We start from the raw sequence: 27476 nt of genomic DNA on the forward strand, positions 1-27476 counted from the left end.
ACTCTCTATTTTATTTTTTTTTTCCTTCAAAAAACAACTTTCTGATGATGAGCTTTAGGCCATCTTCAAGTATTTCATTCAAAACCTGTTATGTGCTACCACAATTAATTACTTCTTCCCCCCACAAAAGGAAAAAACATTGATTAAAGAATACTGAACCATTTAAAGAATACACTTTAGATGCATGTATTGGCTAAAATGGTTGCAAAGAAATATGATTATGATTCTAAAAGAAGGTGTAAATACCACAGAGAGAACAGAAATCCCTTACAGGATGCATAATTACATTACTGATAATTATATGTCAGTAATGAGAAAATTACAGTAGAACACCAGCAAAGCCTCTCACAATAAACTGCACAAGTTTGTGGCACAATTTTTTCAGGGAAGTGTGTGGAAACTCCCTACATCATCTGAAAGACCTAAGACATGGGAAACAAAGCACATTCAAAGTGTGCTGTGGGGACAATATTCAGCTGAAAGAGAGATGGATTGGTCTTCTCCATTTCTCAGTACTATGCCACAGACCTATGAGCGGGGTTTGAAATCAGCACTTCTGCTGTCTTCTGATTTTGTTGTCTGTTCCTAGCTGTATCTCATGTTAGTGAGATCCCATAGGGTTTAGCAATTAGCATGAGGAAAGCGGTATGATAATCAGAAGAAATTAATGGTTTAAAACCATAATCTTACGCTTCCCCTGAGATTTGTTCCATGCAACTGGATTCGCAAAGGAAAAAAGAAAAAATATCCAGGTAATTGAATCTTATTAAGAGAATGATCTGCCACAAAATGCTATCCATATGAAAAAGACGTCACTTTTAAAGTGCTCTAAGAGTCAGTGTGAACCTAGGCTCTGACCAGCTTTCTAAGGAAGAGTGGCTAGAATCCTCCAAGACACCCTTCTCCCTCATAGAATCACAGAACCATAGAATAGATAAGGTTGGAAAAGTCCTCAGAGATCATTAAGTCCAACCTGTCACCCAACACCTCATGACTAACTAAACCATGGCTTCAAGTGCCACGTCCAATCCCCTCTCAAACACCTCTTTGCACCTACTTGGATCAACTGAGCAGAACATGGGTCTTCTGTGCTAACAACCAGTATCTGGAAAAGAGGGCAAGATGTGACAGTAAAATAGAAGTCTCTAGATTTTGGTCAGTAATTTCATTGGGAAAAGTGGAGAATGAGCATGCTCTTCTCAGTCATTTGTCTGGAAAAGCTAGGACAGCTCATGAGTCACAGATGCTATCAAACTTCATAAGCTATATATTTTATTTAACTATGTCCAATGCTGAATTATTATACACTCCTTGGAAAAGACTGAGTTACAGAATTTATTCCCATGGTTAACTACACTATTAAACATGTGTTTTATTTATTCTGGCTTAATTTCCTCTTTCAATGAATTGATTAATAATGTAAAAAAAGCAGTGGTGTAAAGTAGAAAAAAAAAAGCCCTCAGTAAATGTCTGGTCTTACTTCAATGAGTGGAGGAACTAAGTGGGTCTCTCAGGGACTTTTCTGGAAAATTAAATAGATAGAAACACTCAACTACTTCAGTCCAAAGTAATGCTTCACATACCCTGTAAGTCATCCAGCTCTTGCTTAAAATAGAGAAAATTTTCAAGACTCTTCCTAGGGTTAGGGGGGAAGCTTCATATAGAGTATTTTGACAGGGCAGTACAGGTGCTTCGATTCCACATTTCCTTGACACACTTTCATCTATACAGTACAGGTGGTTATGTGGGCAACATTTCTTCTGTGAACACATTCATTAGTAGTGCCCATTTATATAGAGCAGCTCTGCCTCAAACACTTGGTCAAGTCAAGGAATTAGACTGCGTGCAAACTTCTGTTGCTCACTTTGAGAGATTTCATAGCAACACTTCCCAAGGTATTGAGTGCATCTTTCCACAGCTGAACGTCAGCTCGCACAGCAGAATCATCACCTGGCCGTCTATGTGAAACAGCACCACCTGGTGATCTCTGCCATAATGACAGCGTGTCTTTCGAGGGCTACTCCAAAACTGACCCTTGCCTCTTTTCTTCCAACGTTGCAAGGTAAGAACATTTTTTAACGGTAGAGAAAATTCCCAAACATGAAAAGCTGTAGTTAAAACATTAAAATGTATATAAAATGTAAAAAAAAAAATCATTAATCTAAATCTCAAAAGCCCCAAATATTGCAGACCATCTTTGAGAGGTAACCTCTAAAGTAAAAGGTAAATCTGGAGTGCTCTTACAGTACCATGCAGCATCATGTCCTTAATAGCTCCAAACAAAGACTCTTCAGTATCAGTTCAGAAAGAAACATTAGAAATACTGTATTCAGACAGATGTCAAGACAGTTCTTTCCCCCCCAGGGAAAATCTGCCTGACTGCCCTGCTGCTTTTGTCATTCCAAGAGCTCAACACAACTCTGTTAGGATAAATTTTGTCGTAAGATAAATTGCATGCTCAAAATGCCTCCTGAAGTTTCAAAATCCACAATTAAAAATTTCATATTCATAATGGTAAACATCAATACATCTTCCTCAAGAAGAAATTACCATCTGCATAAATGTAATGAGTACTTTAATACAGTGGTATTCTGGTAGCGTACTCATGCCACTTTCTCTCCCGTGAAGTCTATCAACATTTGCTAGAGAAATGCTGATGGGATTGTGGTTTCTGAAATTATTTGTACAGGTTAAACTAAACAACTTGATGTGTTCATGATTACATGAGAAACACACCTAACCCTCAGAGAGTGCTAACACAGACATTGTTTTTTTACATTATAAAGGCTGGACATTCAAGGTCATTGGAAGGTCACAGAATCATCCATTCTGTTAGTTCAATTTTCTTTTTTTTTTTTTAGTTTATACTCTGTAACAGAATTTTAACCTGTAGAAAAGCTACTGAAAGAGCTAATGCTATCATACAAGAAAAATGCAATGCCTTCTAAAACTCAGTGTATTGAAGAGGAAAGCTAGATCCCAGGATGCATATTTGTCAAATATTTTTCCCTGATGTCATCATTTGCATTTTAGAAAATATTAAATAGAAAAATATTCTCCTTGGTTCTTCTTAATTTTTCAGCACTGGATCCTTGTATTATCTGCTTCAACTGAGTAAAGTTACTAGAAAGTTATTGATGATCTAGTCTTCTGCTTCCAAGCATTTGATGCCAAGTGTCACAGTAAGCCCTTTGGCATTAGATTCCATAACAGATATATAGAAGCATGATTATGTATGTGCTTGGATAGAAACAAAAGAGAAGGTTAGAGAGAACAAACCTTGTAGAAGGTATGGAAGGTATGACTGATGCTCTTCCCCTGCACCTTCCACCCCCACCCCCCTGGATATGCAGCATCTTTTCATGAAAGACTGAAGAAAGCATTTTGAAAGAGGATGCACAGGCAGAAAGAAAAAGTCAAAATCCACATGAGCTTTTTTAGAACTGGAGATAAACACTTTGACAACACAGACACCAGATGATAGAAATGCAAATGGAGTAGCAGAGCTGGCAAATTGATCTGTTTTTTCCCAGACCATTCTGCTTATCTCATTATGCTCATTGCATACAATAAATGGGTCTATCTGTAGCACAGACACCTTGTCTCCTTCTTTATAAAAACTATTTATAGAAGAGACATTCCAACAAGTCCAACAGATGTTATTAGAAACATTAATATTTGCTATTTCCTTTTATAAAGGAAGGATTAACAGCCATATTAAAGAAGGGATGGCAACAAGCTGTTAAAATCTTTGATCCTCTACCACATGACTCACCAAGCCTAGCTCCTTAACACACGTCTATGATTCTGTTAGACAATTCCTTAATTTGCAGACTGAAAAGGTATTCAGTACTTTTTAAAATACAAGTTACCTCAAAGCATACAGAACTGACAACAAAAAGAATCAGTCAAAACTGATAGCCACATCAGAAAAACTTTAGGGGAGGCTTAATGTTTTTCTGCATTTCCAAGAAAGATGCTACACTGAGAAGAGACACAGCATTTCAAACCAGCTGGTTTGCTGCTAGAATTTCTGAACACAGGAAAAACAAGTTTAAAAGGAAATTTTCTGTAACTGCATAAATTAATAGGATTCACCCTCCAAAAGACAGTAAGCTGTTAGCTTCTGACACATTGATACTGTAAAAAATCAAGGATTTTTTATAGTTTTGGCAAGTGTAAGCAGCGATTTTCAGAGTTCAAAATCAGGGATAGGCTGTAAACCAAACCACTGTTCTCCAATATTCTTTTACTTACTATCTAGTTTGCATTTTTATTATGAAGACTGTCTTCAACTTATGATTTTCTAATAAACTGAAACAGGAAAATACTAATTAATCTAAATGATAACATAATTAAAATGAAATCAGATGCACCACTGATTGAAGGCAGATACAATCTAAAGAGTGATTGGTGCCTTAAAAACAGCATTCTTGGAATAACAACAGGGAAACTAAAAGGATTTTTAATGCTAATGTTACAGTTGATAAGTAAATCCTATGACAGACAGCCATTTAAAAAGATAGAGGGCAACAAGATTGGGGTGGAGTTTTTGTCACAGAATCTCTTAGTTCTTTGTCTAAGTCTCATGGATGAAGGAAAAACAATTCCATAAAGGTTTTTCATTATTACAATATTGTGTCTACCTCTCTTTCCAAATCACTCCAACCATGACTTCCCTCAAGATCACCTGAAATTTCTGGGTTGTTTCCTGACCTGGTATAGGAAATCTAGTTTCCCCCAAATTAGCTTTCAGTCCTCTAGAAAAAGAAACTAATACATCTCAGGTAGCTTCTGACATTTGGAATTCATAAGACCAAGTTAAAAAAGATTGGAAGGCCTTTTAGATATAGATAGATAGATAGATAGATTTAATTGGTCCTGATTTAAGTCAGGCTTTCTCAATTCCCAGCCTTTATGCTTATTCTGGGTATCTAATGACTTGTTTTAAAAATAATTTTTTAAATTAATAGTCATGTACTCAGGTAATGATTTAAGAATTCATAGCATTTGTTAACACAGTCAAACAAAAGAAACTAAACGAAAACTGGACTAGAATTATCTGGCAATAAGTTCACTAAAATTAGTATCACTGTAATGTAAGCTTTCAAAGACAGCAGCATTTTTATATTCCTGGCCCTTTGTAGGTCTAGATTCCAGTCTTTTTAAAAATACCAGCAACTAAACTTTAAAACTAATAACTAAAAGTTTTAAGAGACCATGTTTAATCCAAATGCAAGTCCCCCATAAACTAGCAGGGGAAAAAAAACCCCACAACACCCCAGCAGCTTAGCCAGGAAGTTGCTGTTTCAGAAACAAGTATGTGAACATCACAGCTACGGAAGGCAAGTTTAGGATGACAAAGTACTGACATGCCCATGCTCTCCTGTGGCAGTTCCATTCCATGCCCTGCTTCCAAGTGACACTGAACATGTCTTTCTCCCTTCCTTATGTCCCAAGCTGCTTGATTCAGGGCATGGGAAATCACTCTTTGCTTATTGTTTCTTCATAGACACACACATTTTAATTATGCCAGAAAAAAATATGTGTAGCATAGTTGGCATATCATAGCCTCACTAAGTGAACTCCCTGCCTCATTTATGTATTTTTTTTCTTTCTTTAACCAATTCCAACATATTCCCACTGTCTAAATTCCCTTTCAGGCAGCTGAATACCATATTGGTGTCCACTACCTTATTTCACAATGCAAACTGCACTGTCACAGAAACGGACTCCAGTTACAATTGTATGAGCACTTGGATGCTGCAACTGGCTTTTGATCCACCTTGTTATGTTGCTCATTACTCAAATTCCCTTAGGGTTTACCCATATTTTTGTTGCTTTGGTTTTTGCTTTAGCTTCCATGTAGGTTTTAGGTTGAGATTCCCAAGTTTACATAACATCAGTTCAGCTCTGATTCAAAGGTATCTTATCTGCTCATATAAACAAACAACTGGAGCAATTTTATATTTAACTTCTCTTTAAGTATCATTACAAGAAGAGTCTATCAGAAGTACAGATAGGTCATTTTTCTGACATGATTGTTTCAAGTCACCAAACTGAGCACGGTGATGATGCATTTTGAATTTGCTGCTCAAGCACATTTTGTAGATGCTTTTTGATGCTGGAAGGACCTGAAGAATTTTCACTGGTGCAACAGACCAAACCAACTATTGTCCATCTGGCTAGGCCATTTACCTCTACAGCAAATCATTTTCAAGCTACAAATAACTTGGAGTCTATTGTATTTACACACAAATAGATGCTATTAAAAGAAAAAACAAAACAAACAAACAAACAAACAAACAAACACCAAAAAAAACCCCAAAAAACCAAAACTTGTGATTTCCTTTCTTTGCAATAATCACTGTCTGTAGCATTTGTTACCAGTAGCTGAAGTTCCACACCACAATTCTAGCCCACCCCCATTTTAGAGCCTCTGTTATCAAAATTAGAGCAATCTACAATCAAATACAGGCTAAACCATTTTGATACATATGTATCATACTGAAGAGTGCCTCATGTGACACCTGAGTTCTCTGAACTTGTGTTTCCCATAACACAAAACAACCAAAGATGTGCTGCATTATTTTTCCTAATCTTTCATAGATGATAATTGGAATTAGGTCTGCAATGGGAGGGTTTGAATGTTTATTTACCAACAGATCAGAAATAAAATCAGAATGTTGTGTTTAATTACTTTGTTAGCTATCTGAATATAACTCACATTTTACTTAAAATTGTTTGTCTAGAAAAACAAGATTGCCACTGGAAACAAGAAATCCCTTAGCTTTCTTCTTTCCACTGGCAATCTGCTAACAGCAGCAAATTACATTCAAATTGCACATCAACTAGTATTAGTATTAATTGTAAACTAACCTCAGTTCACTTAATTGTGGGCATAATGAAGTATTACAATTAGCCATAATATATTATTTAAATAAGAAATATCAATATTATTTAGAGCAGGTGCCAATTACAGCAGGCAGTGAAATATGCCACCAAAAAGGATTTCAATTAGAAATTCAATTTCAGCAGAGACAAAGGTCCTCATCTGCAGTAAAATAGCTAGCAGCTCTAATGTCCATCACCTCCTGGAGGAAGGGAGGCTAACTTGGAGCTCACCTGCATCTTGCACTGTGAATTTCAGAGGCTGTTCTGGTGATGCATGCTATGGACAACTGCAGACATCTGCAAAACAGGTTTATACAGCACTGTACAGGAGAAAGAGATCACTGCATAAACCCACCAGGTTCAAGATGCTACAGTACTGTTATTTGATCTTAAAATTACTTGGGTCAAAGTCTACATTTCATATCTGCACAGCCACTCTGAAATTCTCTTTGCTCAAGAGCATGACAAATACAAAACACAGTTTTCAATGGATTTGACTCTAGGGCTAAATACTTACATGTCCTTTTCCCAGTATTTTTAAACTTTCAAGATTAGTTTCTGGCTTCTTATCCCAGATCTCTGCAGCTCTGAGCAAAGTATTAAAGGCTGAAGTTAAAATCCCCACTGACAAATTTGGATTTGATCTTTAGTATTTCTCCCCCCAGTTTTCTATCGGGATAAGGACATTGATTCAAAATACTCATGCCAAACTTACTGTCAGATAGCATAACCAAAGTTTGTTGCAGAAGAGATTTGTCTTTCCAGTTAAAGAAACTGCATATAGCAGAAAAGTATCTGCCAAAGTGGAAACAAGCTGTATTTATAAAACTACCTAGACTAATTTATGGTAGTTGAACTTTATGCTAAAGATGATTTATCCTAGAGCTGCCAAACCCTACATTTCTTAGATTTCCTATATCCTTACTGCCTCATATCTCAGTTTGTAAAATTATGCAGTAAATGTAGCAACTTGAGGTTAGCAAAATGTGGAAAATCTCAGAAGAAAACCACAAAGTAACAAATACATTGTGTGTATTCTATGCTTCCTAGAAATGTTCCTGGGTTATGCTGAGCCCTTATATTGGGTTGTCATATCAGTGTTGCCAACAACAAAACATACCACAAGGAATTCTTTTTCTAAACATTCGAAAGCATTAGTCACTTTCTGACATCATGTTGCAATAACACAAAGTAAGGAAAAGATTTTGATTAGCTAGGAAAAGTTGAATAGAAAAATTGCAAGCTGAAATATGCTGCAAGTATGCTCAAGTTTCAGCCACAGGCCCATGGTGATAGAACTTTTCTTGCTGTACATTAAGATAATTTCAGTATACTACAATTATGTGCCTAATTAAAATTAAGAAATTAGAACACAGTTAAAAGGAATGATATTTTGCTCACAGCTAATTTCATTAAAGTATTAATGAACAGGACTTATTTTATGGCTAGAGGGCAACTACTTTCTGCAAAGTACTTCCATGCTAGCTAATTTATTCATGCATGAAAAACAATCCAATGAGAAATGAGCAAGCCGGGAACTGCTGGTCCTAATTAAAATATTTAAAACACCATGTCTATTCTGTTCCATCTAGCCAAAGACCTAAGCTAGGAGCCAGCACGATACCAATTAACATGGAACAAGCAAACACACAACACCCACAGATTCTGATTAAAGTGCATATTATTGCACCATACAATATATTGTTCTACACATGTTTGCAAATGTTTAATTAACCCATGCCTAAATCTCTGTAACATTCTGAAATTGATACCTTAAATCCTAAACAAGTGACAATCAGACTGCATGATGATCACTTTTATTTATCACAATGCTTTCTTAGCAAACTCATTGGAGTCATCCTGCAATTCAGAGAGTAAAGTATTTCTTAAGGGAGGGAGGGGAAGCAGAAGCAGAGGAGGAAAAAGAATCAGGCAAAAGATTTTCCTCTCTGCATTTTAGACAGCAATGAGATTGCTAGTTGCCAAAGGCTTGGAAATGGAACGCAATGTTGGGTTAGCCTCAGGTAATACAGTATTTTTCATTAATAATTGAAGGAAGAGCCTGGGACTAAACCCATTTGTCAGTCTTGGATGGCAGCAACAAAAACAAAATAAAAATGCTTCCTTTATAAACCAAAGAGCTGTTTGTGGGGGAAGAACCCAAGGGATGGTTCCCACTAGAGAAGAATACTGTAAAGACTCAGAAAGAAGTTGGAGACTCACAAACTTAGTAGAAAGCAGGATCAGAAAAACAGAAAATGCTCTAAACTTTACTTCACACACAGATGAGAAAAATCTGAGTTCAAGGAGACTTGAAAAAGCTGAAATTTGCCTCGGTTTGCACCATCATAGGTCTTCCTTTTTGTAAAGTTTCTAGGTTTTTTTCCCCCTCTCAGTTACTCTTCAAGCATTTCATTACAAATCTGGCTCCCACAGAGGTTTTTCTTCCTCTTTTCGATTGCATTCCTCTATAACACTCATACACCACTTTCTTCATTAAACACAGCCAATAAAAGAAATTTAATAGCATTCCCTTGCTTTTTCTGAATGATTGGGTAGACTTACTTCTGCCCTTCCCTAACTGACAAGATTTGCAACTTGTTGATGGAAGTGTCAAGTTAAAAAGAACCCACCGTTGCCAGAAATCCCACTGGAGCAGCTGTTATGAAATGTTTCATAACAGGGCAAATGAGGAAGACTGGAGGTTGGAAGGCAGATGAAACTGGATGCAGGGGACAGTGGAAAGGCTGCAAGGAAGCTTTTAAGGAGAATGCTTTGGCCAATATCAATTAAAGTTGCTGGCAGAGGGAGTGAAGAGAAGTGTCTGGAGGTGAAAAGAGAAAAGAGAAGATTTGAGAAACTGGTGAGAAGACAGCAAAGGAAATATGGGTGCAAATCCAGTAGAATCAGACATCCCTATGCTCATGCTTCACAGGGCACACAAGCATATATCCCCAGTTCAGGTGAACCAAGAGAGCAGAATAATCACCCAGAAGGAAGTACTAGAATGAACTGTGCTGCTATTGCAGCATTGGGGTGCAAGTCTGGTAGTTTGAATCCACCTCATGGCTTTACCATACAAAACATTGCAGCACATTTAAACCACTCCAAAAATGTCATCTGTGCTTCAATAATACTAGTTTGCAGTCAGGAAGTTAACATCTCATTAAATAGATGTGCACCAAAATCAGAAACAGCAGCCACTGATGCTGCTGCCATTTACTGATGGTGAGCCAGAGATGTGGTGGTCTCTGCAAGCAGAGACTCTCTCATATACTATTTGTCAGGTGCCTAGCTCAGCTAACTCCTCAATCAGCTCTAGCTGTGTGGGCTCTGTCATAATAATAATGTGTGGGGTCATAATGGAATGTCATGAATAAAATGGGTTGTAACATCTTGGAAAGCTTTCAGTGCAGTTAAAATTCAGGCTTTTCTAGGACCTGCAGAAAGTTCCTCTTCCCTTTGGAATATCTCACCAAGAGAAACATAATGAGCAAACTACGTAATGAGATGTCTGGAGGATTTTTCTTTTCCTCCCAAGTTCATTCAAGTTTAAATCAGAATGGATTTTAAATTTAAATGCTAGGACTTACAAGCGTTGAATTCTAACTGTTCCCTAAACACCAAAGACAAGAGTTTGTGGGGAAGGGACAAGGAAAGGAACAAAAGAAAAAGAGATATCAAGCCATTGAAAAGAAGACAAGAAACTACTGAGCACTATTAAAATCTCTAGGAACTCCGTTCTTTTGCAAACTTTCTTTCAAAATTACAGTTACATTTAAAAAGGGAAGATCTAAATTTTGCTTTCTACTTTTTTGTTTAGGTTTTTGACAAACTGGCAAGAATTATCTCTAACAAACAAGCAACTTTAGAACACAATATAACAACTATGCTGTGATACAAAACTTTACAACCATAACTTCATCTACAACTTTTCCATATATGCTGGCAGAAACTGGGCAAAATACAGGTAGTAATAAAAGAGGATATAGTTTTGTAGCAATGGCAGTATGGTAGTATTCCTGCTGGACTCAACACTCTACTACAAGTGCACTTACAGGGTGTGGAAAAGGCAAGAGTATTAATTGGGAAAGAAATACAAAGAAGGGAGGGGGAAAGGAAGAGGCAGAGATAAAACAAAAATGGATGAGAGGTGAAATCAACCAGAAATTAGATGCATAAATAAAAAGGAGTTGAGTTTAAAGAGACAAAAAGAACACTCAATACAGACAAGTAGAGCTCTTAAACAGTCATAGGGAGTGCATACTGAAGCCAGGACAGCAGAACCATCCTAAAAATAAAATACATTTCTTCTGGCAGCCCTAACCTAAGAGGCTAGTCTCTGTTCAGTCTCAGTTCCGATCAGTACTACCTGCACTGCTATTAAATTAGACATCCCAGTTAAACAAGGATAATTTTGTTTGCTTTAGCGCATGCTCCTTATTGCTGTTTAAGCACTTTTCACTGTTTTGCAAACCATTTTTTTAGCCTGTAGTGTCGTCATCTGTGGCAAAACAATTCCATAGCCTCATATAATGTCCTCAGCCTCCACAAATCTGGTCTATTCCACTAACCTAATGAGTGAGCTATGTTGTATGTCTCACTTGAGTCTCTCTCCATTGTTCTGTCTATCCACTGCCACAATGGCATAAAGAAGTCTGATTCAGAATCTGGCTTGGCGTGCCAGACGAAGAGATGACTTACAGCTAACCTCAGTTCATTCTCACCTTCTATTGTTCTTCAACTCAGCACAGCATCTGGCTGAATATACACCCCAGGTTCTAGGCACAATAATTTTCAGATATTACCATTGTTTTAAATTTATTGCCAGCTAATGTTGTTTCTCTTTGTCAGTATTTCTAATGCTGAACTGGAAAAACTCTTGAATAGGTTCCCTAGTTCCACACTCTGAAGACTGGAAAAACACCTTTACAACCCATAGGAGACTAAAAGTTATTGCATTTCTGCCCCCCTCCCTGGACACTTTTGAAGTGTTAGCTGCACATCACTGAGTGGTAACACATTTGGGACTCTTGGAACTCCATACATTTAAGATAAAATCATGTCTAATGCTAAATAATTCTGCTGCCTGTCCTGTTATACTTCACAAGGGATCCACTTAAAAAGATCTTGTGTCCCATGGTAACCACTAAGTGAATTTTGCTGCAAACTACTCCACATGGAAACAAGACTCTGCTCACTCAGCATGACTGGCAAGATCAGGACCAGAGAGAACTCTGGGATGTTTTTTATTCTTGTTTTCTGATTTGCACCACATAGATAAGAGTAGGTAGAAATACTCACAAGATATAAATGGCTTCATCAGCGCTGAAGAGCCCCTGTTACTCAAACTGCTCATATACCAAAAGCTTTTGCCTTGCCTCAAATTCTGGTTGAAGCAAAGGAAGTTCTTCCAAAGGGTTTGTGGACTTGCTGTCACTTTGCAAAGACCTAATCTGTTCCTTGATGTGTGCAGTGGAATTTGAATAGCCTCATATATGGATAAATGTCACCTCTTCAATTTACTGATGACAAACAAACCTCTACCTCTATGGATTTTGTTACATTACTGGAATTTTAAGAGACATTGTGAAATCAGTGTTTATCCAAGAAGCCTGACTTTCTGCATTCTCTAGGAAACAGTGCTTGCATTTGTGTTATGAGTTAAGCAGCATAGGATAATTCCAGCATTCTCAAGTAGCAGGAGCAAAGAGCAAACTTCAAAGATGACACCACATTTTTATGCATCTTTAGCCAGACAAACATTAGTCCTTTTCCCTAACTGAGGCAGCTATTCTACAGAATGCTAACTTACTGTTTTCTAAATATGCAGATGTTCTGTTGTCTTACTTTCATAAAGTAATGAACAGCTGCTTAATATTTAATAAACCTTGCATGCTGTCCCCAGGCAGGAAGCACAGACTGTTGATAGCCAGCTACTAAATGCCCATTAAAATACAGAATCTTTCCTTAATGTGTGCTTAACAAACAGGTTATATCACCTGCAATGACGTGTGAATTGTTTCAGCCACAAAAGCGAAATTCATCCTACAAGAAACCTAGATAGGCCAAGGAAAGCTGATACTTCCTGCACTCTACTCTGCCGCAGATAAAATCCTTCACCTTGTGACAAATGCTGGTACTAGTGACATTCAACTCAATCTGCTGTATGGCAAAATGACAGACCAAATGACTTGATGTAGTCCAAGAATGCTACAGAGAAGCTATTTATAAGGCTGCTTCTTGGGAATCTTGTTTATTGTCTCTTGTGTGCCATGTAAGTCATAACACACTGCAATAATGATCTCACTAATTGGATATAGAAGTCATTAATAAAGAACGATAATATTTGTACACTTTAGTACTGGCTTCTTATGTTCTAAGAGGAAAAATTAATGCTAATGAGATTTGAGAGAAACAAGGAAAAACATTAATGCAATTAGGACTGGTCATGAGGATAGGGCTTTACTCTTTACAGTGGTGCCCAGTGATACGACAAAAGGCAAAGTGCACAAACTGGAACATCGGCAGTTTCAGTTGAATTTAAGAAGAAACTGCTTTGAGGGTGACAGAGCACTGGACCAGGCTGCCCAGGGAGGTTGTGGAGTCTCTTTCTCTGGAGAGATTCAAAACCTGTTTGGATAGAATCCTGTGCAACCTGCTCTAGGCAAATCTGCTAGTTGAACTTCATGATCTCTGGAGGTCCCTTCCACCCCCATCATTCTGTGATTTTGCAGTTCTGCTTGCAACTATCCCTACATTGCCAACACAGTTATCATCAGTTCAAAAGAAAAGAAAAGAAAGGAAAGAAAAGAGAAAAGTACATCACTACCAAAAGGCCAAAATTAAGTAATTGGAAATAGCTATGGAAGAGAACTACTTGACTAAAACCCAGTGTAGCTGGCAAAGGGTTTGGCTCTGGCTTTATAGGAAACATAGAAATAGAAAAAGAATACTGCTTTTAAGAGAAAAAATTAAAGACTCTTTAAAACTAATCTCAACTAGCTCTGTAAGAAATTTGTGGACTGAACTTTGGCTTTTTAGGCTGTACTTTTTGGTGTCTAATTGGTTTGATGCCTGAAGAGAAGGAACAAACATGATTAGAGGAAAGAAAGTTGTCTTCTAAAATCAAGGACCTCTTCAAATCCTGAATATCCTTTAAAAGTGAATTGCAGCCAGCCAGCTTGTCCAGTGCTTTTGAGTTACAGGAGTCTAACTGGACCACATTTATTAATTTAAAAGTTTGCAGTAATTATAGGGTAAATCTTGCCTAGACAAATGCACATGGAATACAAAAACTCACACGTATTCCTTGCAAAAAATTGCAAACATAGAAGAGGGGTAAAGTTTGCACAAGACATTACTGATTTATTCTTCCACAGATCAATATATATTGGTTATTTTCTGCAGCAGTATGTAAGCCTGGGGTCATGCAAGCCCTAACCAACTAGGAAGCAAATTGGAAATAAAAGAGTTCTAAAAGGATTTTACTCTGACTTATCCATGAAAAATAATAAAAGAGTTGGTACTCTGCATTTCTTATCAAAGTATCCTTTATTTCTCATTAAGATTTTGACATGTTTGCAAAAGCTTACCTATAACTGGCTATTTTGAAAATGTTCCTAACAAGCTCTATTCAACCTGTGGTGCTTTTAAAGATGTGCTTTTAAAAGGTGTGCAACAGTGGGTTTTCTGCAATATTCTCACAGATGTAGTTTTGAAATCAGGATGCCATCTTTGCACCTGGTCTTTTTCTGATCAAGTGAATTAGAAATACAGCAATTTGAGTTATTCATAGGTATTACATTGCATGAAGTTAGGCATGGAGAGAGTTTGCATGTTTCTAGGAATGGAGGGAAAAGAGAAAAAGCAAAGGTCTTTTTTTTCCCTTCTCATAAGCAAGGACACATTTGTTCTATACTTTTCAAGTGAAAGATCTAGTTTCTGATTTTATAGAGTAGCTTGCATTGGATGAGCACTTTTATCAGTGAACTTCAGATGCTGGGAGGAAATCATGGACTCAAGAATATTAATATTGAAAGCACAAAATTGTTGGGTAGCTGGTATTTCCCCCCCCCTAAATATTCCAAAACCATTAAAAAGATGAAGAGCCTTTCTAAGAATTCAGTTTTCAATCACTCAGATATACTACATCTGCTGTGGTTCTGAGGCCTTGAGTGTCAGCAAGGAACTATGTAACATTGACACAAACAGAAAACAGTGTGATGGTAAAAATACCTGTACAGAGACTTTTTAACTTGCTAAGGGAAACATATCTCAAAGCAGATCAGATGTTGGTCCTTTCCTGCTATGAGATGCGGTGACAGCAGATAACTATCATACTTGGTGAGTTTGGGTCCCAGTTTTCCCCACCTGTGACCTTCTAGCAACTGCTGGGATCAGTAGCTCTATTCTGTTATTGTCTTTGCTTATAAATAGGTAGGCATGGATAGTACTGCCCCATGCTTAAAGCTGAGGTCTAAAACTAGGCGATGTATCCACAACTGGAAACAAGAATTACAACACAAGCCAAAGTGCAGGAAAGGTGTGTCACATCCTCGGGCTGTGAGCCGTATCCAGCTAAGCAGGAAGGACGCATGATAGTGATCTTGGAAGCCCACTGCTAAGTGAGTCCTTCAGAGTTTGGTAAAGTTTAATCAGGAAGAATCACAGTTACCTATTCTGTACAAATGAACTGGAGCCAAACTACACCACTGCTATATAGTAAACCAGTTTGATTTCTCACACAATTCACTGGACTCTTTAGAAGTTGCACCAAGTTCCTGATTAAGAGCTCACCTCCTGCAAGGATGCCTGGCCACCAGCTGTACTGTTGCCAGGAGGAATTTCTATCATATAGATAACTACACACACTTGTTTCACACCCTAACATTGACTGTGGATTATTATGGAGGAATGCGGTTTCAGCCTCTGAACTTTAGAAAACAAATACTTATCACACATCAAAATATTTTCTCAGTCATTCAGAGACCTTGACACTTCAAATCTTGAGCTTAAATGACCTCCTACTCTGAGCAGATAACTAAGAAACATAATCAAGAACTGGGTATTGAATAGAAGTTATAACTTACACAGAGTGGGCAGGGGAAAGGCTGAATGATGTACTAGCATCAAAGTCCTGAAATTCTTCAGTTTTATAATGATCAAATTTAATTTAAAAATACTGGAAAGTTCCAGGCACTAGGTACTTCTCTGTGCTACATTTAGATTTTTTTTCCTGGCATAACATGGCTGAAAAAACTCTGCATACACAAATAGGTTTGTACAGTGGGCTTTGAAATTGTGTGTCCTAATGGTGGATTTCCACATCACTGTACTTCCAGCTATCTCAATACGTATGGATACCATTAGACCACATCTGTGAAGAAGGGTCTTTAAGGCAAAGAAAATAAACTCTAAATAGCCTGAATTGAATAATAAATGAGAAGTTTTGAAGCTTCCAAGCAAATAGAATGGCTGACTGCCTTGTGGAAAGCAGAATCTTGAATAAAAATGCCATTGGTGCAGCAGTCAGAATCTATCATTTAAAGACCTTACACAGCACTCATTACACACAAAAGAGTCTATTGAAATTATATTGCTCAAGCCTACAAGCAGTTTTCCTGAGTAAGGAATGCTGAATAGGGCCCTAGTGAGTCAGTGAGTTGTTAGCAAACATCAGCCCTACTGCTCCTTAATCTACCTCTAGTGAAAAAAAAACCCTCACCAAGAAAAACTTTTCCTCCTGCCCTTGTGATCTGAGTTTGATTTTAAGTATACAAGTAGTTTTACTGATACCTATTAATTTATTCCTACAGCTAACAGTCCAGCACACTAGCCAATTAGATTTTAAGAGTCTTCACACAGACATCTTTGGCATACTCATGACAGGTGCCTATGCCAACATTCGTGATATAGCTGCCACCACTTTGAAAGGTCAGTATTTATATCCCACGTAAAAGCATGTGTCAACACTTGAGGTAAGAGCATATATCTAAAAATCAACATTTCTAAAAGCGTTTTATCATCTGTCTGCTTGTGATTTGGGAGCTTTTAGAATTTTTAAAACTATAAAACCTTCTTTGTTTTATGCTTGAGCCGAAAGTTTCATGAGGATGAGTATCAGATTCTGTCAACACCCTTAAATGAAGATCAAATTTCATTCTCATAAGAGTTCATATAGAAGTAGTTTCATATTCCTACCACAATGCTACAACTAACAAGCTCTTTCTACTGAGGAACATTCTGGGGAATATCATCTTCCAAGGCAGGAGATGTCTCAGAAATTAAAGTGCTGATTGGCTGTTGATAGTCTTAGTTGTCAGTAGTATATTTATCTAAGCAGATATATGATGCTTTATTTAGAAAATAATTAATTATTCCTATAAACAGTCATTAAAAATACACACATGTTGCACAAACTGGCAATGCCCGGAGCAATGTTCCAAACAGTAAGCCTATCAGAGGAAACACGTCAACAAGACTGTCATTAAAATAGCCCACTCCACCAGCCACACATGCTGCACTCTTATTATAACTTGGATTAACTTTACAATATATATAACCACTACTAGAATTTTAAGTAGAGAACAACCTTTTACAAAATTTTATTTTGATATCACAAAAACAATTACAGACAACCTTCTCCCTCTGAACAAAAGGACTTTACGTATGTACAGTAACTCTTTTCTCTGTGGGTTTGAAATTACACACAGCAGTGCCAAAGGTAAGTCATTTCTGAGGGTTTTTTTTTTTTCTTTTTCTCCCTCTTGTGAAATATATTTGTGGCCCACAGCAATCACTTTAGACTTTTTAGACACGTCGGGATAGAGATAGATGACACAAGTAATCTACTTATCTTCCTTTTCCATCACCAATAAAAGTGACAGCCTGCCTAATTAGGCCTAATAAAGCAGCAGCCAAGAGAGGGGCTCAGCAGCGATCTAAAGAGAAATGGCATTGACCCACAGATACAGGTGCCGCCTTGAGGCAGTACTGGTATTGCTTTATCTTCAACACATTACATCTAGCTCATACCATATTCAAATGCAACTAGCATGTTTTTCTTCTCAATTCTTAGATCAAGAACAAAAAAAAAAAAAAACCCCACCACTCATCTAATCAAAAAAGGCACTGACAATTTTTCAGCCTCACATTAAAAGCAAAGAGTCATTCAGAACACTGCACTCCATATTCTATTTTATAATATCACTTTAAGCTATTTCTTTGAATCACAGACATTTCTTTGTTAAGAAGGAAAATCAAAAATTCATCAGAAGAAGTTCTCAGGTTTTTTCCCTTTTTTTCCTCGCCCCGTTTTCCTTCCCCCCCACCCCTTCCCTCAAACAGGGCTATTGCACGGGGTTTTTAGCTGGAACCAACATTTATAGAAGTTAGGGATCCTTAAGCAATTATTAGCGGTGAGAGTTTGACATGCCTGAGAGTTGTCAACAACTGACTTTAAATAAAGTAGAAGGAAGGGGAAATAAACGGTGCTCTCAGCAAATTAATACACAGCCTTGCAAATTAAAGATGTGGTGTTTTTTAAACAAGGGGGAAAAAGTGAACTTTGCATGAAACAGCATTTTAAGTGTATCTTTGCAAAAATTATCAGATTGTCAAATGGCATGAAAGCAAATCAAGTCTGCAGCTACATGAGATATTTCTACATTTGCTCAAAACAAAACAAAAAATCTTGGGCTTTTTTTGTCTGCAAGTGTTCTCCATTCTTATTAGCCCAGATTGCCAGAGGCTGTTTTTGTTCAACCAGTACTGGAATACTACCACTTACAGTACATTCCTTACTCAAGAAGGGTCTGTGTCAGGAGAGTTGAACAAACAAAGGACTTTATTTCAAATTATTATTCAAGTTTCTATCTTTTCTGAATGAAATGCAAAGGCTACGGTTCTGTGGTCCAGAAGGGTTGTCAATGTTTTGTGTAAGAACACTCCAAGTGCCCTATTTCAAATGCCAGCTTGAGTGTTATTAGTAAATAACACCACTGGTATTGGTCCTGACAATATCTGGGTTTGCTGTTCAAAATGGATGCATAGTGTCGTGAGTCAAGCAATCTTCTTTAATTAGAGAACTACTGCTTTGAAAATATGCAACTTGAGTCAGTGGAACCAACTCTCACAAGAGATCAAGACTAAGGCCACTGGAGGGGAAAGAAGAAAAAAAAAAAGAGAGAGAAAAAGAGAATACAATATAACAATATCCTGCCAACAAACTCTGGAAGGAAACAGACCTCCTAGTTCAGGGTATTAACTAATATATGAACACCAAGAATTACTGAAAACCTCTCTTTTTTTTCCTTTTTCTCTTTTAAATTGTTTCCTGATAATGGACCAAATGATAGGCACATTTGCTTACTAGGAACAGTTTGGTTCAAACCCAAAATACTTTAATCAAAAGATTTTAGTTTACCATGATCCAGGTCCGTTAAGATCACAAGAGGAGAATGTTGTAGAAAATTAGAACATAGAAAATCTGGCTGGTTGTGTATGAGAATAGAAATAAGCATGATGACATTTTCTATCCTTTTCCTACCATATAAAGATGACCATTCAGCATACAAGGCACTGGATAGTAACACACTAGTGGGCGCCAAAGAGCAGTTTTAAGTAATTAACTTTTTTAAACAGTCCTTCTAAAGAAAGGCTTATCTAATCTCATAGCTAGTTTTTCCATTAAAATTTTTACTTAGCATAAAACTAAACAAAATAAATACTTCCCATGCAATCAGGGAAGCAGAGAAGAGCTTCTTGTATACCTAAATTCACGGTGCAGGGACTGATAGATCAGCAGGCACAAAGAGCAGAAGGATGTACAGAAAAATTGGGATCCATTATTCTAATATGACCAATTCTGATGAAATCTAATGTTCAGCCTAACACTGAATTCCCTACTCCTCATTCATCAGTATGATATCTTCTTGCTGTGGTTTAAGGCAGCTCTTTTTTAAAGGCAAAAGGCTTTCCCAGTTTGCTGGTTCACCAAGACAAACAATGACTGGATAGTCAGAACCTGGACCTCGCCAAAATGTTAACTACCATAGAAGCTGCAAAAAAGGCAAAAGGACCACTTCTGTTTTTAACAGCTTTCTTCCACAATTCTATTTAAAACAGAATTAAATTAAAACCAGAAATTCAGCCAGCTCTAATGAGCCAAATGATGTGCAAGTTATGATGAGCTGTAACATCAACAGATGCGTAATTGGAAACCAAAGCTAAGTAATGAACAACAGCTTTTGCTGATCCTTTTTTTATCTAGCTGAGAATGTAGGTGTACTAACAGAACTACTTACACACACTGGGAAAATAGGTCTGCCACATAAAAAATAAAATACCATCAACATGAAGAACACAAAAAAGCAGGAAACTATGTGAACGACAAAGCACATTTCCCCCACTGGTTAACACTAAGAAACTCCTGTGAGTTATTCATACGTTCAGCTTGGAAACCAGTTAGGGAGGTGGGAAATTCCTGTTGTGTTAGGATGAGCTACCAGAATCACTAAAGCTATTTTTAGTATCAGCTATATTGCAACAAGTACTTGGAGGCCTCCAACTTCAAAATATACAGTTAAATCACCAAAAGCGTGTATCTGGGCTGAGCAAAAGATAAAGGATTTGCTTAAAGAAATCTCCCTGCATAAGAGCACCTTTCATCTGCTTGTATACCCACCTCTTGTTTTCAGTGGCCACTGTTAGCTCTGTTTCCTACCTAAAACCAGTCATTTTGCACAGAAGCTCTGGAAGGTTATCTAAGGGGATTGTGTGAAGGGGTTGCAGTGGTTCAGCAACACAAATTCAGATGATCTTAACAGACAGAGAAAATAATCCCTCTTCCTTAAATTCAGATTACCTGAAGAGTCGACCTGTCAACCCATAGTTAATCTCACTGGTTTAGGACTCATGGCAAGAGAAGAGGATAGAGGAAAAAGAGTAGCTGCCAAAAGATAATGTCTCTGCACAATCACAGGGAATAGGAATTAGCTTATTATATATATTTCTTCTGTTTTCTCCTCATTATGGAGGGAGATTCTTATTTCCAGATCCTTTTACATGATACTGAATTTGTTACCAAAGGGAGCCAGGACTACTTTGATAAGAATGTGGAAACAGCTCAGAGCAGAGAAGCACTAAGTAAACACTGGCAGTTCCACAGGGTCTGGAGCGCTGACAAAGGTATTGTTCCAATAACATCCACAAAGCAGAAGTTTTGGGATGAAGAGGGCACCATTTTGGGCCACTTGCTTTGAGAGTCACAAATTTGAACATGTAATAATTTATTAGTCACTACCTGCGTGCCAACTGTTCTTGCTAATGGCACTGCCCTTTCCTAAACTCTCATTTGAACCAACACTCCCAGTATCGAGGGCTGTTGTGCTGAGAGCAGAGGAGAGATCTGCACCAGCCTCTCTGTATCAGCCCTTGATAACTGTAGTGTATGCTGTCTCAGCAGTGCTACCTCAGTCTGAATTGGTAATAGACTGACATAAAATCCTTAACCCTTAATGAAGTGAAATAATGTGATTTGCTGAAAGTGCTGGGACTTCTTTTTATTATTATTATTTGAAAAGAAGTAACAGATATAGGTCAGCTTATGAACATAACAGATGAACAGCATTTCACTACCTCATGCTGGTCAAAGCTAAAATGCTCTGCTGGGACTCTTCTACCTGCAAGTTTGCAACATACAACATCTTACTCATTTAAGACTGTGGTTTCCATTTCAGTGCATTCATGATAGAAGGCTTGTCAATATAAAAATGTATGGGCCAACCAAGCATAAGACCCCCAGATAAATTGTCCTGAATGTTTTAAGACTGGAAAGTTTTGGTTATCACTAACAAGCACAATTTAAATGAATAAAATTTTATTAGCAATTTCTTGCTGTAATGACAACTTCCTATGAGCGAGGCCACAGTTCCAGAAGTACAGTGAAGTTCACTACCAGATCCTGCATAAAGAAATGGAATTTTCATGAATCAGCTTTCAAAGACACTACAAACCTTCCTGACTTGACTGGAGGAGCTGGTCTCTTGAAGACATGGCCCAAAAGACATCTCTTAGCAAATTGGTGCTATGCTGGATCTTGTTGTCACCAATACGGAAGGCTTGGTCACCAATGTGAGACTCAGGGATAACCTTGGCTGCAGTGACCACGAAGCAATAGAATTTAAGATCCTCATGGCAACTAGAAGGATGTATCCCAAGCTTGCAACCTTGGATTTTAGGCATGCAGACTTTGATCACTTCAGGGATCTGCTGGCCAAAGTATTGTGGGACAAAGCCCCAGAGGGAAGAGGGGCCTGGGACAGCTGGTCAGTATTCAAGGATCACCTTCTCCGTGCCCAGAAGTAAAGTATACTCACAAAAAGGAAAGCAGGAAAGAATGCTAGGAGACCTGTCTGGATGAGCAAGTAGCTCCTGGACATGCTGGCACACAAAAAGAAATTCTACAAGGAGTGGAAGAGAGGACAGCTGGAGTGGGGGGTACACAAGGAAGCTGCCTGAGCAGCAAGAGACCTGGTTAGAAAAGCTAAAGCTCAGTTAGAAGTAAATCTAGGCAGAGAGATCAAGGGGAACAGTAAAAATTTCTATAGGTATATTAATGGTAAAAAGAAGACTAGGGGAGGTGTGGGCCCCCTCAGAAAGGAAACAGGTGAGCTGGTGACAAATTACATGGAGAAGGCTGCGGTTCTCAATGACTTCTTTACCTCAGTCTTCACTGGCAAGGGCTCCAGCCACACTCCCAGAATAATGGAAGATAATGGCAGGGACTGGAAGAAGGAACTGCCCATGGTGAGTGAAGGTCAGGTTCATGACCATCTGAAGAACCTGAAAGTGTTCAAGTCCATGGGACCTGATGGGATACATCCATGGGTGTTGAGGGATCTGGCGGATGAGGTTGCTAGGCTGCTCTCCATCACATTCCAAAAGTCATAGCAGTCCAGGGAGGTCCCCACTCACTGGAAAAGGGGAAACATAACTCCCATTTTCAAGAAGGGAAAGAGGGATGACCCAGGGAACTATAGGCCAGTCAGTCTCACCTCTGTGCCTGGTAAGATCATGGAGCAGATCCTCCTTGAGGCACTGCTGAGGCAAAAGAATAATGAAGAGGTGATTGGGCACAATCAGCATGGCTTCACCAAGGGCAAATCCTGCCTGACAAACCAGGTGGCCTTCCATGACAAGGTCACAACATTAATAGATGAAGGCTGAGTTACTGACGTCATTGACCTGGACCTGAGCAAACCCTTCGACACTGTCCTGTACCACATCCTGGTCCCCAAACTGGTGCAGAATGGGTTTGATGGGTGGCCCATTCAGTGGGTAAAGAACTGGTTGGATGGCCACACCCAAAGGATGGCTGTCAATGAGTCCATGTCCAAGTGGAGGCCAGTGACAAGTGGAGTCCTTCAGGGATCAGTACTGGGACCAGTCTTGTTTAACATCTTTGTTGGTGACATGCACAGTGACATTGAGTGCACCCTCAGGAAAGTTTGCTGATGACACCAAGCTGTGTGGGGCAGCAGACATGCTGGAGGGAAGGGAGGCCATCCAGAGGGACCTTGACAGGCTGGGGAGATGGGCCCATGACAGCCTCATGAGATTCAACAAGACCAAGGGCAAGGTCCTGCATCTGGGTCGGGGCAATCCCAAGCACCGACATAGGCTGGGCAGCAACTGGCTTGAGAGCAGCCCTGAAGAAAAGGACCTGGGGGTACTGGTGGACGAGAAGCTCAACATGAGCCAGCAGTGTGCACTTGCAGCCCAGAGAGCCAATCCCATCCTGGGCTGCATCAAGAGAAGCATAGCCAGCAGGTCAAGGGAGGTGATTTCTCCTCCCCTCTACTCTGCCCTGGTGAAACCCCACCTGAAGTACTGTGTCCAGTTCTGGAGCCTCTGTAACAAGAAGGATCTGGAGCTGCTGGAACATGTCCAGAGAAGGGTCACAAGGATGATTAGAGGGCTGGAACACCTCTCCTATGAGACCAGACTGAGGGAGTTGGGGCTATTCAGTCTGGAGAAGGGAAGGCTCTGAGAAGACCTAATTGTGGCCTTCCGGTATCTGAAGGGGGCTACAAAAAAGCTGGGGAGGGACTTTTTAGGGTGTCAAGTAGCGACAGGACTAGGGGGAATGGAAAAAAATAGAAATGGGTAGATTCAGATTGGATATTAGGAAGAAGTTCTTCCCCATGAGGGTGGTGAGACACTGGAACAGGTTGCCCATGGGGTAGAAGCCCCATCCCTGGACGTTTTTAAGACCAGGCCGGATGTGACTCTGGGCAACCTGATCTAGTGTGAGGAGTCCCTGCCCATGGCAGGGGGGTGGGATGATGATCCTTGAGGTCCCTTCCAACCCTAACAATTCTATGAGTCTATGAAATTCTAAGACAAAGTTACCATATTAAGTTTAAAGTTAAAAACATTTTCTTTGCTCATACTGTACAAAGACACATCACTAACTTCAGCTGAAAATAATTCTTAGCCTCTCAGATGCAGCTGCTTTCTCACAGCTTTCTTATTCCAATTAGCCACATAAGAAAAATCTTGACATGATCATATGAAACTTTGTAAATAGGAAGGAAAACTAAAAAGCTTGTCACCCACAAAACCCAAAGAATGATTTTTTTGAATCTGATCACTCCTTGATGCCTAGGGAACAGATTCCTTAGGCTTTGTTTTCAGTAGGTTCTAGTTAAGAATTAAAAGTCCGTCTCCCACAAAATCCTGAAAGTACATGCTGATGGTTGAAGATGTTAATAGTTCCACTGATGGCAAAGACTAGTCCACCCAAAGTTAAGAAAATGTGCTTTGCTATATTGGGTTTTTGGTGCGTTTATCATTATCAGGAGAAGGAGGTCTAGAAGCAAATGATGAGCAATGCCAAGTGGTTTTCTGCATGTTCTTGTCTCACCTACGCCTCTCCCAAGTCTATTTCTACATCACCTCACCTCAAGCTCAGAAAGTACATAAGAGATAAGCTACTGGAGAAAACTCTAAAAAATTCCTCCATATTTTATACCAAGTATATAAAAATCCAGCTTCATGTCTACAGAAACATACATTCAAGTTGCTCTGTATACTTACACTTTATGATCCTGTACCTCAGAGTTCAAGACCATGAGTGTAAAAAGATACAAGGCTATATATTTATGAATTTGTCATGTGTCAGGTTAGGGTTGGTTTTGTTGTTGTTTTTAATTATAATTTTTATTCTCTCTTTTTGTGAGGGATTGGGCAGGTCTTCTAGACAGGCAGATATTTGTAACAATGCCCTGAGGGTTAAATAATGATATTGAGGGAGGGAAAAGTTAGGTCAACCTGCATAGTTTCATATGGCCTTAGTGACCAGTATGGAGCTGATCACCACAGCTAATGATTACACAGAGAAAAAGATTCCCTCAGTGCTCCATAAGTAAATAGAAAATGCTAACCTTAGCATATTCAAAGGAGCATTTTAGCATGCAGTCATTAAGTTATCTCTTGGTTATTTATTTCTTCTGCTTGTTATTAGCTGTGTGAAGAATATTATTCTAATTATGTCAGCCCAATCAGCAGTATTGCATGTCCAGGCTCATTTCCATTAGTCTGAGCTTTGTCTTTCACACTGTGATACTAATTCAATGAGACATCAAACATTTAAATCGACCCAGGATGCCGAGGTCAGGCAGTTTTGCCCTTCCACTCTATTAGCACTCGAGTGTAATTGTGTTTGTCACTCCCTGCATGACTAATAGTATCAGGGTGACTATCAGAGCACAAATGAGCAATGCACTAATATATTATTTTGTTCTATAATATCAATATGTGTTTATACAGTGGTTGTGTTAGCCAAGTTGAAATGTTCACTTTAATATAGTAACCGTAAACTGTTCGCTTAAACAGGAGCACTCACTCATACAATTACTTTACAGCAATAGAATTTTTACTTTGCAGCAAGAGAATTTTGCTTAAGTGAGAAAAATGAAAAAAAACCACCCTCACTTTAAAAATAAGCTTTCAGAGCTGCAGCTTTGCCACCTCCATTTGGCCTAAAAGCATCAGTAAAACTATGCATAGTTCATACACAGAGTATATATAACAATTTGCAGTGTATAAATATAAATGTATTATGAACTATGTGTAATCAGTGAGTGCATAAACCACTGAAGCAATTTAGAAGTAGTTTGCATCTTTATGAACAATTGCTACAAACTTTGAAGCACCAAGCCTTCAATTAGAATATAGATACTTGAGGAAAAGGAAACCAAGGAATTTCCTTTACATCACTGCAATGGGATCCACTATGGAATTTCAGCATGCCACTGACTTGAAAGATGCAGGTAATGACCAGCTGATGCTGCTTAGAGCTACACATTTGCCTTAATAAATTCCTGAAAGGGAGACATGATTAATTACCCCCAAACTTACATAAATAGGAAGAAGGGAGGAAAAAACCCACAACTAAACCATATAAAACCCCCAAATTATTAATTCAGCACATATGATAATTATCAAACCTGATAATTTCAGAAAACATTAAAGTCACTCTCCTCAGAGCAATAAATCCTCAGAGTATTTTAACTGCTGCATCATTTCTTTAACAGATGGTTTCAGAATAACTAAATCAATGTCCTTGTGCATTTACTTTTCTTATTTATGTTTCAAAAGAAGGTAAAATTTATTCTTTACAATTTCCAAGGCAGAGCTTGCCCCAACTTCAGGGGAGGCTTAGCTTTCACCCACAGCATTTGTACTTTTGCACTTTCATACTTCAGTGCTGTAGGAAGAACATACAATGTCTTTCTGTACCAGTTTTAAAAATGCTAACATTACATAATTAGCTCATTCAAGACTTGAGGGGGAAGGAGGAGTGGGTCTTTTTCCACTGAGTAAATACAACTTTATTCTCAACAACATTTTTTATACACTACATAAACTTCATAGAAAATAATTCGAAGCTTTATCATCTTAAATCACATCCGTTAAAAAATAGAAACAAAACTACAAAACACACAACTGGCCAACTCTAGAAGCCATTGGGATAATTTTGGGGTCAAAATTTTGGGATGCTTTACAGACAGTCATTGTGTGTGCTCACCCATGCCTCCAGGCAGGGTTTCAACATAAGACTTGAACACATGCTCAAGTTAACATTATCGTTGTAAAGTTTCAGTGACTCAAAACAAGTATGTGAAGGTTTTGGGGACTCAGAATAAAACAAAGGAACAAACAAACAAACAACATTCTTTTGATTGCTCAGAGATAACATGTCCCCAGATTTGATGACAGAATCGGAATATTAGAGAGATTAAAGATCCCATCATCAATGTCTGCCTCCTCCAGGAAAGTACACTGTGTTTATACATACCATTGCCAGCTTCGCACATACAGATTTAAGGGCAGATAAGTTTCTTCCCATGAAAATGTGTTCCAGAACATGTCAGAAATTATTTTAGAAGGAAATGTTTGTCCTGTGATGTTAACTAGAAACCCACTCAGTAAAAGTCACTTCAGCATGACAAAGTGAAACAAACAAACCCACCTGACCCAATCCTTTTTCTTCTCAGCTAGTTTTGTACTTCTTA

Source organism: Dryobates pubescens, chromosome 17, assembly GCF_014839835.1.
Source record: "Dryobates pubescens isolate bDryPub1 chromosome 17, bDryPub1.pri, whole genome shotgun sequence".
NCBI lineage: Eukaryota > Metazoa > Chordata > Aves > Piciformes > Picidae > Dryobates > Dryobates pubescens.